The following is an 18,200-nucleotide window of genomic DNA, read 5'->3' as shown; positions in this document are numbered from 1 at the left end:
AACTGAAAAAATAATCATTTAACAAAGAAATGGAGACACAGAAGAGAAAATAAATTGAATACTGTACAACTGAAAAATAAGGTGTTTGGAATTAAAAATTTTTGAACAGATTTAACAGAAGATGGGCAGCAGACTGAAGCATCAGTGAATTTGAATTAGGTCAAGATAACTTATAAAGACAAAAGCACAGAGATAAAAAGAATGGGAAATAAAGAACATAGCATCAAATAACTTCTTCCACCAACATATAAGTTGTAATATCAGTAGAACCCATACTTTTCCTTTCAAAACTGATGCATACAATAATATGTCAGGGGAGAATAGTCTTTAACAGTCTTTTTCTTCTCTCTTGTCCTCAAGGAGAGGGATGTGACATCATTTTTTTTTTCTCTCAAATATAAATTTCTTGAGTATATTCATTAAACTAACATTTAGGAAATTTCTACTGTGGCATCGGTTCTGGAGATATATAAGTCAGTAACTACTATATGGTAGAATGGTGGAGTATGTAGATAAAGCAGCGAGCAAAATAAAGATACTCTCCACGTGCATGCACTTTACTTTTAAGCAAAATGAGACAGAAAATGAAACTGTGTGTATGTGTGTGTGATCATAAGGGTTTAAAAACAGTCAAGTAGTAAAAGGAGATATCATATGCACAGGGGATGGAGGAGTGTGTAATATTTGAGATAGTTCATCTGGATATGCCTCCCTGGTGACTTCACATGTGAGTAGACACTTCAAAAAAGTTAGCTGACATTCAGGCCATGAAGATACGTTGGAAGTGTTTTCAACAGAAGGGATGATGAGTGTCAAGACAGTGAACCAGAGGCATTTACGCTGTGTTGGAAGGACAGAGTGTACAGCCTGGTTAGTGGAGAGATCAGGGTGCAGCACAGTAGGAAAAAAAAGGAAAAAAAGGTTAGCTGGAGATAGATCATCAAAGGAAGCTGAACCAGATAAGACCTTGACCTGTACTCTAAAGGATGTGTGGGGGGTAATCTATCTGGCATATTTGAAAACAAAACTTTCTCCTCTTTTGTAGAAAGACAAAACGAAACAGGTAGAAATAAGAACAAAGAGTAATAGTCCGGTTAAAACATGTTCATGGCTGGGCTAGGATGGTGATAATGGAAGTGGAGAGATGCAATCAGAATTTAAATATAATTTTTAGATAGTATTAAAAGCATTTAAGTATGGATTCAATGTGAGATAAGAGCAAAAAAAGGAATACATGAGTTACCCAGTGGCTGTTTAAAATGTTAGTGGGTACAAAATTTTCATCTTGTTTGTGAATTGCCAATAGTTTCATAGAAATGCTTTTGAAAGGAAAATTTTGAGTCAGTGTAAAAAGAAAAAAAAAAAAACGGTTGACATAATTACTGATGTTGATCATGTGTCAAGTTGAAGAAAATACTGGGATATACACCATGTATTTGTAATCCTTCAATTCAGTTCAGTCGCTCAGTCATGTATGACTCTTTGTGACCCCATGAACTGCAGCACGCTAGGCCTCCCTGTCCATTTCAACTCCCAGAGTCCACCCAAACCCATGTCCATCGTGTCGGTGATGCCATCCAACCGTCTCATGCTCTGTCGTCCCTTTCTCCTCCTTCCCTCAATCCCTCCCAGCATCAGGGTCTCTTCAAATGAGTCACCTCTTCACATCAGGTGGCCAAAGTATTGGACTTTCAGCTTCAACATCAGTTCTTCCAGTGAACACCCAGGACTGATCTCCTTTAGGATGGACTGCTTGGATCTCCTTGCAGTCCAAAGGACTCTCAAGAGTCTTTGCCAACACCACAGTTCAAAAGCATCAGTACTTCAGTGCTCAGCTTTCTTTATAGTCCAACTCTCACATCCATACATGACCACTGGAAAAACCATAGCCTTGACTAGACGGACCTTTGTTGGCAAAGTAATGTCTCTGCTTTTGAATATACTGTCTAGGTTGGTCATAACTTTCCTTCCAAGGAGTAAGCATCTTTTAATTTCATGGCTGCAGTCACCATCTGCAGTGATTTTGGAGCCCAGAAAAATAAAGTCAGCCACTGTTTCCCGTTTCCCCAACTATTTGCCGTGAAGTGATGGGACCGGATGCCATTTTAGTTTTCTGAATGTTGAGCTTTAAGCCAACATGTTCACTCTCCTCTTTCACTTTCATCAAGAGGCTCTTTAGTTCTTCTTCACTTTCTGCCATAAAGGTGGTGTCATCTGCATATCTGAGGTTATTGATATTTCTCCCAGAAGTCTTGATTCCAGCTTGTGCTTCCTCCAGCCCAGCATTTCTCTTGATGTACTCTGCATATAAGTTAAATAAGGAGGGTGACAACGTACAGCCTTGATGCACTTCTTTTCCTATTTGGAACCAGTCTGTTGTTCCATGTCCAGTTCTAACTATTGCTTCCTGACCTGCATACACGTTTCTCAAGAAGCAGGTCAGGTGGTCTGGTATTCCCATCTCTTTCAGAATTCTCTTGAAGAATTTTCCACAGTTTCTTGTGATCCACACAGTCAAAGGCTTTGGCATAGTCAATAAAGCAGAACTAGATGTTTTTCTGGAACTCTCTTGCTTTTTCCATGATCCAGTGGATGTTGGAAATTTGATCTCTGATTCCTCTGCCTTCCCTAAATCCAGCTTGAACAGCTGGAAGTTCATGGTTCACGTATTGCTGAAGCCTGGCTTGGAGAATTTTGAGCATTACTTCACTAGTGTGTGAGATGAGTGCAATTGTGTGGTTTTTTGAGCATTCTTTGGCATTGCCTTTGTTTGGGATTGGAAAGAAAACTGTCTTTTTCCAGTTCTGTGGCCACTGCTGAGTTTTCCAAATTTGTTGGCATATTGAGTGCAGCACTTTCACAGCATCAATTTCCAGGATTTGAAATAGCTCCACTGGAATGCCATCACCTCTACTAGGTTTGTTTGTAGTGATGCTTCCTAAGGCCCACTTGAATTCACATTCCAGGATATCTGGCTCTAGGTGAGTGATCACACCATCATGATTATCTGGGTCTTAAAGATCTTTTTTGTACAGTTCTTCTGTATATTCTTGCCACCTCTTCTTAATGTCTTCTGCTTCTGTTAAGTCCGTACCATCTGCCCTTTATTGAGCCCATCTTTGCATGAAAAGTTCCCTTGGTATCTCTAATTTTCTTGAAGATTCTCTAGGGCATCAGTGACCCTACTTTGCTTTCATTTATCTACAAAACTGTCAAATATTTAGTTTATTTCTTCCACATATTCTTCATTGGTTTATTGAGATAAAATCTACATAAACTGAAATATGCAGACTTTAACTTGGTGATTTTTCTCAAATACACACACACACACACATACACACACACACACATGCAACCGCACTAAAAGATACAAGAAAATTTTTAAGAAAGATATTGTTTCTTCTATCTCTGGCTAGTCTTAACTTCCCCTTTGTATTTACTATTTAGATTTTTACTATTCTAGATTAACTTGGCCTGGATTCAGTTGATTGGTCTGATTTTTTTCACTCTACGTTTTGAGGTTTATCAATTTTGTTTTGAGGATCAGTTAGCTTAAGTTTTTAAATTAATGTTAAGTAGTGTTCTCTCTCAAAAAAAAAAAAAAAAAAAAAAAAAAAACCCCAGTATGTTTACCTGTTCTCTTGTGGATTGGTATTTGAGTTGTTCCAGTTTGGGGATATTTAAAATAAAACTGCAATATATATTTCTCTACAAATAAGATTCTTCATTTTAACTTATGATGTTTTCTTAGCAGGATATAAAAATTAGGTCTCATAAAAAATAAATTCATAATTGTACTGTGCTCAGCTGTGTCCAACTCTTTGTGAGCCTTTGGAGTGTAGCCAACCAGGATCCTCTTGTCCATGAGATTCTCTAGACAAGAATACTGGAGTAAGTTGCTGTTTCCTCCTCTAGGGGATCTTTCTGACCCAGGAATCAAACTCACTTCTCCGGTATCCCCTCCACTGAAGGATGATTCTTTACCTGGTGAGCCATCAGGGAACCCCAGATAAAGCCAGAATCTTTAAAAGGAGACCCCTCTTTCTACACTAAAATAAAAATTATCTTAAAAAGGAGAAACATGGAAGAAAAAAATAACTTTCAGGTGGCTTCCTAGAAACAATCTTTTTTAAAGAAATGAAAAAATCGCCTCTGAGTGTTTGCAGCCATATTTAGCTCTTGCACAGGTTTCACGTTACAACTGATGCCATTGGGGCGTTCTGAATATATTCAAACTGGTTTTTAATTTTAAAGTTTTGGATTGCTTGTTTATTCAGGCACACAACTGAAGCAACACCAAATCTTTTCTGGAAATGGATTAATGTTTAAAATCACCCCCCATAGTTTACCATACATGCTAAAGAAAATATCGCCCACCTTCTACTACACACACATACACAAAGAACATACTCGGGGAAAAAAGGTACCATGAGTGAGAGTTGATAGAAGCAATAAACTGAAGAATTAGACTCACAAAGTTTGAAGATACTGTAATTATCAGATAGAGATCATGAAAATTTTGTTTATTGTTGTTGAGGAAATAAAAGAAGGAACTGAATAAATGACTGAAAAAACAAAAGACAGAAAAAATGACCAGACAAATTGAAAATATAATATCTAAAAGAGAAAATATAACAGGTAAAAGAGAAAAACTATAATTGTTAAAAGGTAAATCTCAGTACATAGACTAGCAAGAAAAAAGACATACTTAAAAAGTAAAATTTGTAAGCTGGAAATTCGTTTTTCTAAGGCTACCTAGAATGCAGCAGAGAAGGATAAAGAAAAGGAAAATGTGAAAGAAATGTTAAGAGACCTGGATAATACCATGACACTTTCTAATATACAGTTTCAGAGGGATAGAATAGAGAGCACATAAAAAGGAAATAGATGTATATCATCTCTCAAAATTACAGGCTGGCTTGCTTTCCCTTACTCACAATTTTTGAAATTGAGACATCATTCACATCACTTAAAATATACCCTTTATGAGTATCTAACTCAGTGGTCTTTATTTATAAAGTTGAACAGTTAGCACCATCTAGTTCCAGCACATTTTCATCGTCTTCCAACAAATGGGGCTTTCTTGGGTGACTCAGTAGCAAATAACATGTCTGCCAATGTAAGAGTCATGGCTGGGAAGATCCCCTAGAGAAGGAAATGGAAACCCACACCAGTATTTTTACCTGGGAAATCCCATATACAGAGGACCCTGAGGGCTACATACAGTCCATGGGATCATGAAAGAGTCGACACAACTTAGGGACTAAAAAAGAGATACTATTCCCATCGAGAGTCACTCTTCATTCCATTTTCTGTCTATGTGGAATTATCTATTTTGCACATCTCAAATATATGAAATCTTCACATATGTGATCTTTTATTTCCTGTTTCTTTCACTTAGCTCAGGTCACGAGCTCCTTATTGCAAAAATCATGCTTAAATTGAAGAAAGTACAAGAAACCACTAGGTCACTCATGTATGACCTAATCTAATCATTTATGATTATACAGTGAAGGTGATGAATAGATTCAAGGGGTTATATCTGGTAGACAGAGTGCCTGAAGAACTATGGACGGAGGTTCATAACACTGTACAGGAGGTGGTGAGCAAAACCATCCCACAGAAAAAGAATTACAAGAAGGTAAAGTGGTTGTCTGAGGAGCCTTTACAAATGGCTGAGAAAAGAAGAGAAGTGAAAGGCAAAGGAGAAAGGGAAAAAATATATCCAACTGAATACAGTTCCAGAGAAAAGCAAGGAGAAATAAAAAGCCCTTCTTAAATGAACAATGCAAAGAAGTAGAAGAAAACAAAAATAACAGAATGGGAAAGACTAGAGATCTTTTCAAGAAAACTGGAGCTATCAAGGGAACATTTCATGCAAGGACGGGCACAGTAAAGAACAGGAACAATAAGGACCTAAGAGAAGCAGAAGAGAATATTAAGAGGTTGCAAGAAAGCTGAGCCCCAAAGAACTTATGCTTTTGAACTATGTTGCTGGAGAAGACTCTTGAGAGTCCCTTGGACTGCAAGGAGATCCAACCAGTTCTTCCTAAAGGAAATCAGTCCTGAACATTCATTGAAAAGACTGATGCTGAAGCTGAAACTCCCGTACTTTGGCCACCTGATGGGAAGAACTGACTCATTGGAGAAGACTCTGATGCTGGGAAAGATTGAGGACAAGGGGACGATAGAAGATGAGATGGCTGGGAGGACAAGGGGACGATAGAAGATGAGATGGCTGGGAGGACAAGGGGACGATAGAAGATGAGATGGCTGGGAGGACAAGGGGACGATAGAAGATGAGATGGCTGGATGGTATCACCGACTCAATGGACCTGAGTTTGAGTAAGCTCTGGGACTTGGTGATGGACAGGGAGGCCTGGTGTTCTGCAGTCTATGGGTTCGCAAAGAGTCAGACACAACTGAGCAACTGAACTGAAGAATACATAGAAGAAGTATACAAAAAGGTCTTAATGACCCAGATAACCACAATGGTGTGATCACTCACCTAGAGTCAGAAATTTTGGAGTGTGAATTCAAGTGGGCCCCAGGAGGCATTACTATGAACACAGAGGAGGTGATGGAATTTCAGCCGAACTATTTAAATTCTAAAGGATGATTCTGTTAAAGTGCTATACTCCATATGTCAGCAAATTTGGAAAACTCATCAGTGGCCACAAGACTAGACAAGGTCAGTTTTCATCCCAATTTCAAAGAAGGGTAGTGCCAAACAATGTTCAAACTACTGTACAATTGCACTCATTTCACCTGCTAACAAGGTTATGCTCAAAATCCTTCAAGCTAGGCGTCAGCAGTATGTGAACCTAGAAGTTTCAGATGTACAAACTGGGTTTATAACAGGCAGAGGAAGCAGAGATCAAATTGCCAAATTTCACTAATCTTAGAAAAAGCAAGAGAATTCCAGAAAAACATCTACTTCTGTTTCACCAACTATGCTAAATCTTTTGACTGTGTGGATCACAAAAAACTGTGGAAAACTCTTACAGAGATGTGAATACCAGACCATCTTACCTGTCCCTTGAGAAACCTGTATATAGGTCAAGCAGCAACAGTTAGAACTGTACACGGAACAACAGACTGGGTTGTTGCCACCCTGGTTATTTAACTTCTACGCAGAGTACATCATGTAAAATGCTGGGCTGGGTGAATCACAAGCTGGAATCAAGACTGCTGGAAGAAATATGAACAACATCAGATATGCAGATAATACCACTCTAATGGCAGGAGGTGAAGATAAACTAGAGAACCTTTTCTTGAGGGTGAAAGAGGTGAGTGATAAAACTTGCTTAAAAGTCAACATTCAAAAAACTAAGATCATGGCTTCCAGTCCTATCAATTCATGGCAAATAGAAGAGGGAAAAGTGGAAACAGTGACAGATTTTATTTTCTTGGGCTTGAAAACCACTGCAGATGGTGACTGTGGCCATGAAATTAAGACAATTGATCCTTTGAAGGAAAACTACGACAAATCTAGACAGCATATTAAAAAGCAGAGATATCACATGGCCGACATTGTTTGCATAGTCAGAAAAATGGTTTTTCAAGTAGTGATGTTCAGATGTGAGAGTCAGACCATAAAGAAGGCTGAGCAAGGAAGAACTGATGCTTTTGGATAGTGGTGCCAGAGAAGACTCCCGAGAGTCCCTTGGACAGCAAGCAAGGCTTCCCTGGTGGTTCAGTAGGTAAAGAATCCACCTGCAATGTGGGAGATCTCAGTTCGATCCCAGGGTTGGGAAGATCCCTTGGAGAAGGGAATGGCTACCCACTCCAGTATTCTGTGACCAGAGAATCCCATGGACTATAAAGTCAGATACAACTGAATGACTTTCACTTTTACTTCGGACAGCAAGGAGATCAAACCAGTTAATCCTAAAGGAAATCACCCTTGAATACATACTCACTAGAAGGACTGATGCTGAAACTGAAGCTCCAATACCTTGGCCACCTGATGCCAAGCGTTGACTCATTGGAAAAAACCCTGATTCTCCAAAAGACGGAAGGAAAAAATAGGGGACAGCAGAGAATGAGAGGGTTAGATAGTATCACCAACTCAATGGACATGAGTTTGAGCAAACTCTGAAAGATAGTGAAAGACAGGGAAGCCTGGCATTCTGCAGTTTGTTAGGTAGGACATAGCGACTGAACAACAACAACAACAATTTGTAAAATTCATCCACACTGTAGCAAGTATCACTTCATTCCCTTTAGTGGCTGAATACTTTCCCATTGTATGGATATACCACTGTTTACGTCTCCATTAATCAGTGAGGTTCATCATTTGGGTCATTTCCACTTTTTGGTTACTGTCAATAGGGCTATTGTTTTGTTTGGTCTGATGGACATTCTACTCCAAAGCTTTAACTAACACTCTCTCAATACTAGTTTTTAACAATTATGCCTGGCCCTAAACCTTAAACGTATGTTATGATACTGGGAGCCACGCCCTAGGCAGTATGTGTTTAGATGTAATGAAATACATACATTCCATTATGTATGTATTTGTGGAATAATGTATGTAATAGTGGAAGAAATGTATGTAAAAGTGGAAGAAATTATTTAAAAGTGGAAGAATACGTACTTCCACTTTTATAAATTCATGGGGTCACAAAGAGTCGGACACGACTGAGTGACTGAACTGAACTGAACTAAAGGGGCATCTCTGTGTTGGCATTTAGGCTGGATGTAAATATACTTAAAATATCCCATGCTTTCACTAACCTCATGGTCTTTCAAAGCAAAAAATTTAAAAACCTAAATAATTTTAACTCCTACTGAAATGTGTCCTGAAATAGATTTCTTACTGCTCTCTAAGGAAATCACAATACATTATCAATATTTTATTGTTTTTCTTTTCTTCCTTGGAAGTCTGTGAAGAAGTCTGTACAAAAAATCAAACAGTTTTTTAAATCTTTATCAAACAAAACTATTTTAATGAATCTTTATTCTTTGTTAGAGATACTCTATCTGCTCTATGCAGCATCTGATTGAGAGAGATTTTTAATTATGCTAAGACTCATTGGAAAAGACTCTGATGCTGGGAGGGATTGGAGGCAGGAGGAGAAGGGGACGGCAGAGGATGATGAGATGGCTGGATGGCACCACTGACTTGATGGACGTGAGTCTGAGTGAACTCCGGGAGTTGGTGATGGACAGGGAGGCCTGGCATGCTGCGATTCATGGGGTCGCAAAGAGATGGACACGACTGAGCGACTGAACTGAACTGAAGGTACAACTGAGAGTCCCTTGGATTGCAAGGAGAACCAACCAGTCCATCCTAAAGGAGATCAGCCCTGGGTGTTCATTGGAAGGACTGATGCTAAAGCTGAAACTCCAATACTTTGGCCACCTCATGCGAAGAACTGACTCTGATACTGGGAGGGATTGGAGGCAGGAGGAGAAGGGGACAACAGTGGATAAGATGGCTGGATGGCATCACCGACTGGATGGACAAGAGTTTGGGTGAACTCTGGGAGATGGTGATGGACAGGGAGGCCTGGCGTGCTGCAATTCACGGGGTTGCAAAGAGTCAGACACGACTGAGCGACTGAACTGAACTGAACTGAAGGTACAACTGAACCTAACATGAAGCATGAAAGACATGCTTCGCTTTCAACTGCAGTCTTATTTCTGTCCTAGCTCACAAACTTTCAAGCCTAAGTCAGAATATGCTGTCTTTTCTCCTTCACTTAACATCTGATGTGTACAACTGAAGCATGAACAGCTGGTACTGATCAGAACAGGCCAAGCACTCAAAAACTTACATCAGTGGAGCAATGCCGGGGGTCAGACGTCCTTGGCAAAACTCACTAAACATTTTTGTAAAATTACTTACAGATTCATCAAGTTACCAGTAATATTTCTACATGGATGAGATCCAAAACACATTTATGTGCCTGTTGATGTGCTTTTCAAACTCAAGCAAAAAGTAAATAGTTGCCCAATCAGCATTACTGAAAATATGGGACCTGAGAGAAAGGTGCATAAGAGGCAAATTAAGTGAGAGGGGGAAAATAAAAAGGTATTCCCAGAGAGAGCTATTCTAGATGTTACTAGGATAACTTTTAAAAAGAAAATGACCTTGAAGGTTGGAAGTTCATTTGAGAGGGGGTAAAAGAAACAGTCAGGTCTGTGATCCAGAATAAAAAGGAAATGGAAGTGCTTTTATTTTGCCCCTAGAGCAATGGAAATTTATTGTGTGTATTTGGATATAGATTTTATTTTATTTTTTACTACCCTGGTGGGTGAGCTGAGCAAAAAAAAAAAACAAAAAAAAATCCATTTTATGACATTATGGACCTTTTAGACAGAGATTTAGGCCACTGGCAAGAAACATTAGTTTATTTGGGCAAAAGGTTAGTCCAAAGATAAGGCATCTTTCTCACTGGGCTGGCTTACCAAAGGGACTCTTCTTTTCCATACACCTTGAAACAAAGGGAAGGGTAAAAATTCTTAGGAAAATAAAATCTATGTTAGTTCTGTGAGACAGTGTGTTGTCACTGAGTACACAAATCTTGTTGGCTTACTTATAAAATAAGCAAATCAGATAGGGAAAGCTGTGAAATTAAAGCTTAAACTTAGGATGCGTTTTGTTTGTATTTCTTCAACAGGCTTCTGGGAAAGTAAACTCGTCTTTGATTTTCTCTTTGCTCCTCTCTTTGCTTGCTTTTCCTGTTGTTGTTCAGTTGCTTGGTTGTCTCTGTCTCTTTGAGATCCCGTGGACTGCAGCACGCCTGGCTGGCTTTGCCCTCAAATTATGGCAATTGTTTACTGTTTGAACGCATTTCTCTTTGAGAGACAGGATTATGTCTTTTTTAAAAATTATTCCCAGTGTCTGGCATATAGTAGCTGCTCAATAAATATACAGACTAAATCATTCATTTGCAGCAATCGAGATTATGAAAAGGCTGTCCTACAAACCATACTAGTTGAGATTAAGATCATTATTCCTTATTTAGAATCTTTTCTCTGAGAGCATGTAAATCCCTTGGGTTTGGGAGAAAAGAAAAAAAAAAAAAAACTGGAAGAGTTCAGTGGATTGGCTTTCCTTGAAAGACAGCCAACACTTTTTTCTCCTGATCCATAATTAGAATAAAGTAAGGACAGCCATTTAGATGTTCTTTCAGCAGTTCCTAAATTAACCCAGACTCACAAGAGAAGGGGGAGGAAGAGACTGGGAGGGAAAAGAAGGAGAAGATAGAAGCAAAAAGAAAGGGAAGCAGAGGAGGACAGAGGAGGATTGGCTAAGAAATCTTAGCCAATGTGTTTGTCTGAAGACATTAGCACTTTTTATTTAATTGTACTTTTGGTCCCAAAATTTATTTTTACCACATGTGCCTTGTTTTAAACTAACTCCCAGAACTGTGCCACAAAATATTCCTGCTTCAACATCACACCTGGGTCCAGTTCAAGAACCTAACTACTTCTAGTCCACATGCTAAAGCCTTGCTCTCATATGCCAGGAAAAATAGCCAGTGCCATTTAACATCTGGACCCAATGTACTCTCTTTACTAATTTATATTTGTGTAATATTTTATTTACCAAAAGATAAAATCAGTAAAAGTAGATAGTGAAAATCATTTAGAAATTTTAATGAAAATCTGAATATAGTAAACGCAGATTTATAATTTATACTTTCATGATTTTAATGTTATATATGCCTAAAATGGAAAATATCTTTTAAATGCAACTAACTGCCCATCAGCAGTCAGGCATGAACCTGGGATGTATCCATTCTGTAGTACATATTCTGTATTTCAAATACATATTGAAGAGGTTCTAGCTTATCATTAATCCTGGTTCTTACTGAATTTGCATCATCAAAATGCAACACTTAAAAGCAATTTTTCAGTCTCTTGGATGATATAATTTTGGTTGTATCTTCTTTGCTCTATACTTAAGACCATTTTCAGTTTTACATCTATAAACACAATTTAGAATGATCAATGAGTTTTTAAATTTCCTCATGACTTTCTCCCCCAATCACCTTTTCTTACACATCTGTCTTCAGCATTTGCTGATTACAAACTGTATCAGGTAAGTTTGGTGCAGAGATATCATAACAGGTGAAAGAAGGGTGTCACACATCTTTTAAATAAAATGGAATGGTCTTGTTTTTCTCACAAATATAGATGGTAATGTGCTTTCTGTGTTAACAGTTAACTATGAGGAAACCAAATATCTTTTTCATCCTTAAAATTTTATTTTGGATCATTATTGATTTTTGAATTTGAGAAAATTTATCCAGGACATCATAATCTGAATGTCTGAAATTTTTGCTTATGAAATGAATTTCACTGTCAGATTATAGAATGTTCCTAATCTGTCTGCATTAGGATTCTGAATCATCTCGCAGTTGTGAAATATCTTCCTCTTACAGTTTTCTTCAATTTGCCATTATGGACAGAGTATGAGAAATTATGAGTCCAAAGTTACGTTCCACAAAAGAGTGGAGTACAAAGATGATGTCTCCAGTCCCCTTTTATATCTTCTCAAAAAGAGAACCTGAAGCATGAAACAGTAGTGATAGTTTATTTTAATAATTTACTATCCTTCTAGGTTCCTTAATTACTCTTGTGTTTGTTTATAATTTTTTTAAAGTATATCTGGGAATAATTGATAAGTAAGTTGACTCATTGGAAAAGACTCTGATGCTGGGAGAGACTGGGGGCAGGAGAAGAAGGGGACGACTGAGGACGAGATGGCTGGATGGCATCACGGACTCGATGGACGTGAGTCTGAGTGAACTCCGGGAGTTGGTGATGGACAGGGAGGCCTGGCGTGCTGCGATTCATGGGGTCACAAAGAGTCGGACACGACTGAGCGACTGAACTGAACTGAACTGAATGAGAAAATAATTCCTAGGATGATTAAATAGCAAATGTTTCAAGAAACAGAGAAAGATGAAATCACTAAGAACTCGTATCTCAAATATGTTAAAGGTTCCAATGGATTCAAATGATTATTACAAAACAGAGCTTTATTCTAGTTTCATAAAAATAGGTGTATCTTTCTCTTTATTTTTTGGAATAAAGAGAAAGAAAGAATAAAAGTCAAGAAATATCAATACTTGCAAATAAAGTTATTCCAAAATAATTAATAAACTAAAACTGGGTCATATGAACCTTAATGGTATATTGAGTTAATCAGATATTATAGCAAATACTTTAGAACAACAGAAATCAGCAGTATATATTTGTGAGTATGTTGAAACATACCACCCATTCTTACAATTCTGTACAATATTGGGACTAATACTCTGGTGTTCCATTTCCATTTTATTCACTGCAACATTCCTCATAAATCCAATTCAGCATCAGTTTTACTCTGGATCAGTCCTGAGGACTTTGATCTAGCTCACTGCCCCCACAGGTGGAAGAGTGTGAAAATCTTGATTTGGTAAACAACTTGAGCTTTTGATCTGAAAATAAATAGCTTCCACGGAAATAGGACCAAAATATATTTTATTTCTCTGGCTGTCTCTCTCGTTTTCACTCAGAAACTCCAACTGCATACAGATGACCTCTCTCCACATTTTATCTAGGAGCACCTAGTGGGTATCTCACACGTGCTGAAGAAAATGTCAAGTCTCTTTCAGGCATAGTGCTTCTTGGTACTTCTCTATTAGAAATAGCCATGGTCCTGGCAGGAATTGCTGGTCCAAGTGCATAGTTCTCTCATTGATAAAAGCAGCCCACAATTTCTTTATCAGTAGAGGGTACAAGTCTAGAGGAATGAATGATGTCTATTTATTCTCTTTAATAATTGACTGGAAGGGTCCCGAAGGATTACTGCTTGGGCCCTAATGTGTTACAGAGTTCAGGGAAGCAATGTGTCCAGATTTTTCCTACAACTCTCTCTTGATTTCCTTTTGCCTGAGATAGGATTCCACAACATTTGGCAGGGCTGGCTTTGAGTAGAGGCCACCTGCAAATACTTTTTTTTTCCTGAGGATGACTAAAAACATCTAATTACTGCGTCTTCACTTACTTTTGTTATGTCCTGGTAGGTTTTCTGCAATCTCCTTGAAAATGGATGCCCATTAAATTCCCTTAACTAACTGGTTAGATATGCAAATTTCATTACAACATTCTCTTTCCTTTTGGATAATTCAGACAATGTACAAAGCTAATGCATGTGGTGCGCTCATCCAAACATTTGCCAAAAAGGGCCCACATTTTATAAAGGCAGTGGTGCAAAAGAAAAGGCAATGTCTTAAACTGCAGTCCCTCTGTAGTTAAATCTAAAGGAAACATATGATTTTTTTGTCAATAAATGTTATATATTCTTATGTCAGAATTTGGAGGAAAACAAAACATGAACGAAAATATGGCCTGTGTCATACTATGCTCATGATTATTAACCCGAGCTGAAGACAGATATAGAGAAAAGAGATGGAATGGTATTTTAAATTTGAAATTCATTTGTCTTAACTGTTTATGCTGTGACAATATTTTGGTTGATTCCTTTTAAGTTGAATAAAAATAATTATGTTAAATATTCAATTTTACAAAATTGGCATCACATTGTAAATTTAGCTTTATATTCTCCTTTTTCACTTAAATTTATATTTGAGCATTTTCTATGTCATCAAACATTACTTGAAAATACATTTTAATGGCTTCATAATAGATTATTTTAAAGAAAAAATACCACATATTTAACTAATCTCCTATTGTTAGACACTTAAATTGCATCCAATTTTTCATTATTATTAAAAAAAATTATAAACAGTATTATATGTAAGTTTTTGACTTAGTATCTCTGATTGTTGGTTTCTCTGGGATGGATTTCTTGGAATAGACTTACTACTCAAAGTTTATGGTATTTCTAAGGCTTCTGAAGATACGACAAGCTTGCCCTCCCAAAAGGGGTTTATGTATTTACAGTTGGTTAAGTGCCTTTCAAAGCATTGATTCTAAGTCCAAAAAACTTTTCAAACTCTCTTCTGCCCCATTTCAGAGCTGAAGTGTCAAATCAGATGGTTCATTTATTTATCTGACTTACTTTCCCAGAAGCATGCAAAAATGTGTTTGTTCCGACAAATTCTAGTCTTTTAACATTTCCCATAGGTTATTAAGATAACATGACCTAATAAGAAAATTCATTTAAAGGTGACAAATTTTGCCTCTGGTTGGGTGACCCAACTTACTTAGAAATATTTTCTTTCATTTTTGAGTGCCTATTTTGAGCAAACTTGCCAAGGTCCACACAATTTTGGAAGGGAAGGATTATTGATCCTGTTGTTTGTATGGACGTTGAAGATGACACTGAGAAAGCTTTGTCCCATATGACATATATAATACATGGCAGAGTCATGATTCAAAACTCAGGTCTAATCCTATAGACTGGTAGAAAACATTTGCAAATGATACAACCAACAAGGGCTTAGCTTCCAAAATAAACAGATTGCTTCTACAATTCAGTAACAAATAAACAACCAATCCAATTGAAAAGTGGGCAGAAGACCTTAATAGACATTTTTCCAGAGAAGACAAACATATGGCTAACAGACACATGAAAAGATGCTCATCAGCGCTAATTATTACAGAGATGCAAATCAAAACTAAAACAAGGTATCACCTCATACTAGTCAGAATGACCATCATACAAAAGTCCACAAACAATAAATGCTGGAGAGCATGTGAAAAAAAGGGAACTCGCTTACATTGTTGGTGGAAATATACATTTGTGCAGTCACTATGGAAAACAGTATAGAAGTTCCACAAAAAACTAAAAATAGAGTTACCGTATGATCCAGCAATCCCACTCCTGGGCATAAACCCAGACACAACTATAATTCAAGAAGATACCTGCACCTCTGTGTTCACAGCATCTTTATTCACAACAGCAAAGACATGGAGACAGCCTGAACATCCACGGATAGCTCTGTTTACAGGAGCCAACCATGGACACTACCTAAAGGTCCATTGACAGATAAATGGATAAAGATGTGGTGTGTATACAACGGAAGACTACTCAGCCATAAAAAAGAATGCAATAATGCCATCTGCAGCAACATGGATGGACCTAGATTATAAGTGAAGTCAGAAAGAGAAAGACAAATATCATATACTCTCACTTATACGTGGAATCTAAAATATGACACAAATTCACATATCTAATAACCAAAATCAACTTAGATACAGAGTACAGACTTGTGGTTGTCAACGGAGAGGAGAGGTAGGGGAGGGAAGGACTGGGAATTTGGGTTAACAGATGAAAAGTATATATAAATAAATGGATAAACAATACGGTCCTATAGGATAGCACAGGGAACTATTCTCAGTATCTGAGATAAATCAAATGGGAAAGAATATTAAGATGAACATATATATATGCATATATATATATATATCTGAGTCAGTTTGCTATATAACAGAAATTAAACACAACATTTTAAATAAACTGCACTTCCTTAACTTTCTCGACAAGGTTAGGAGGGGAACATCAGAGGACTGTCAAGAGCTACAGCTGGGGCCGGCCCTAGGCTGCGTGTACTTCCCCGGTCCAAGCCGCTCAGGTTCGGCGCTCAGGCAGCCCTCAGAGGCACAGATTCGGCTGGGACTGCGCTCCGTGCCCTTCCCAGGTCTGAGTAGCTCAGGAGTTTGGCGAGCGCGATCGCCGCGGTTTGTCACCTTTTCTGCCGCTGCTGCTCAGCTTTCTGGGTGGACCGCTGGCGGCCCCCGTAAGGCAGATGGTGACTGTCCAGCACCCCCAGGAGTCTTAGCAAAGAAGCCTGCTTGCAGTTAGGTAGGTAAAGTCTCTCCGGGTCTGCAATTGCCCCTTTCCAGTCCTTACGGCTCTGGCTGCCTATCCCCGGCGGGGGATGGTCTGCAGCCGGCTTTTCCGTTCCGTCCTTCGTTCTGTGCTCGGTCCTGGCGGTGTCTTATGTTCGAGCTTTTCGTGCGGTAGCTATCCCACAGGCTGGTTTGCTAGCCCAAGTTAGATCGTTCTGGTTGCGCGTGGGGCGTTCCTGCCCGATTCTTACAAAGCACTGCAGCCCGTGCCTCCCGCGCGTCCCTGCCCTGCCCCCACTTCCCAATGGCGGATGCAGGCGTCTGTGCTGCTTTTCCGCTGGGGGAGTTACTGTTGGGCTTGTAATCTCTTGGTTTTAATTATTTCTTTATTTTTCCTTCCTGTTATGTTGCCCTCTGTGTTTCCAAGACTCGCCACAGACTCGGCAGGGAGAGTGTTTCCTGGTGTTTGGAAACCTCTCTTCTTAAAATTCCCTTCCCGGGACGGAGCTCCCTCCCCACCTCCTTTGTCTCCTTTTTCGTCTTTTATATTTTTTCCTACCTGTTTTTGAAGACAATGGTCTGCTTTTCTGGTTGCCTGATGTCCTCTGCCAGCCTACAGAAGTTGTTTTGTGGAGTTTGCTCAGCGTTGAAATGTTCTCTTGAGGAATTTGTGAGGGAGAAAGTGGTCTTCCCGTCCTATTCCTCCGCCATCTTTATACCACTTCACACCAGTCAGAATGGCTGCGATCCAAAAATCTGCAAGCAATAAATGCTGGAGAGGGTGTGGAGAAAAGGGAACCCTCCTACACTGTTGGTGGGAATGCAAACTAGTACAGCCACTATGGAGAACAGTGTGGAGATTCCTTAAAAAATTGCAAATAGAACTACCTTATGACCCAGCAATCCCACTGCTGGGCATACACACCGAGGAAACCAGAATTGAAAGAGACACATGTACCCCAATGTTCATCGCAGCACTGTTTATAATAGCCAGGACATGGAAACAACCTAGATGTCCATCAGCAGATGAATGGATAAGAAAGCAGTGGTACATATACACAATGCAGTATTACTCAGCCATTAAAAAGAATTCATTTGAATCAGTTCTGATGAGATGGATGAAACTGGAGCCGATTATACAGAGTGAAGTAAGCCAGAAAGAAAAACACCAATACAGTATACTAACACATATATCATATGGAATTTAGAAAGATGGCAATGACGACCCTGTATGCAAGACAGGAAAAAAGACACAGCTGTGTATAACGGACTTTTGGACTCAGAGGGAGAGGGAGAGGGTGGGATGATTTGGGAGAATGGCATTCTACCATGTATACTATCATGTAAAAATTGAATCGCCAGTCTATGTCTGACGCAGGATACAGCATGCTTGGGGTTGGTGCATGGGGATGACCCACTGAGATGTTATGGGGAGGGAGGTG

The 18,200-nt window shown here is 38.8% G+C and overlaps 1 protein-coding gene across 2 annotated transcripts in view; it reads right to left on the bottom strand.

Moving 5' to 3' along the window:
* LOC138072365 (lysozyme C, kidney isozyme) overlaps nucleotides 1–17,461 on the bottom strand; it is a 55,479-nt gene extending 38,018 nt beyond the window's left edge. For both annotated transcript variants that reach the window (XM_068963455.1, XM_068963456.1), the window contains exon 1: nucleotides 17,318–17,461. The gene's annotated coding sequence lies outside the window, so the exon portion shown is untranslated. The remainder of the gene's footprint in view (nucleotides 1–17,317) is intronic.
* Between the last annotated feature and the right edge of the window lie 739 nt (nucleotides 17,462–18,200).

The sequence above is a fragment of the Capricornis sumatraensis genome, unplaced genomic scaffold (genome assembly GCF_032405125.1).
Source record: "Capricornis sumatraensis isolate serow.1 unplaced genomic scaffold, serow.2 scaffold13, whole genome shotgun sequence".
Classification (NCBI taxonomy): domain Eukaryota; kingdom Metazoa; phylum Chordata; class Mammalia; order Artiodactyla; family Bovidae; genus Capricornis; species Capricornis sumatraensis.
The sequence above is the reverse complement of the archived record's forward strand: the minus strand, read 5'-3'. Positions and strand labels throughout refer to the sequence as shown.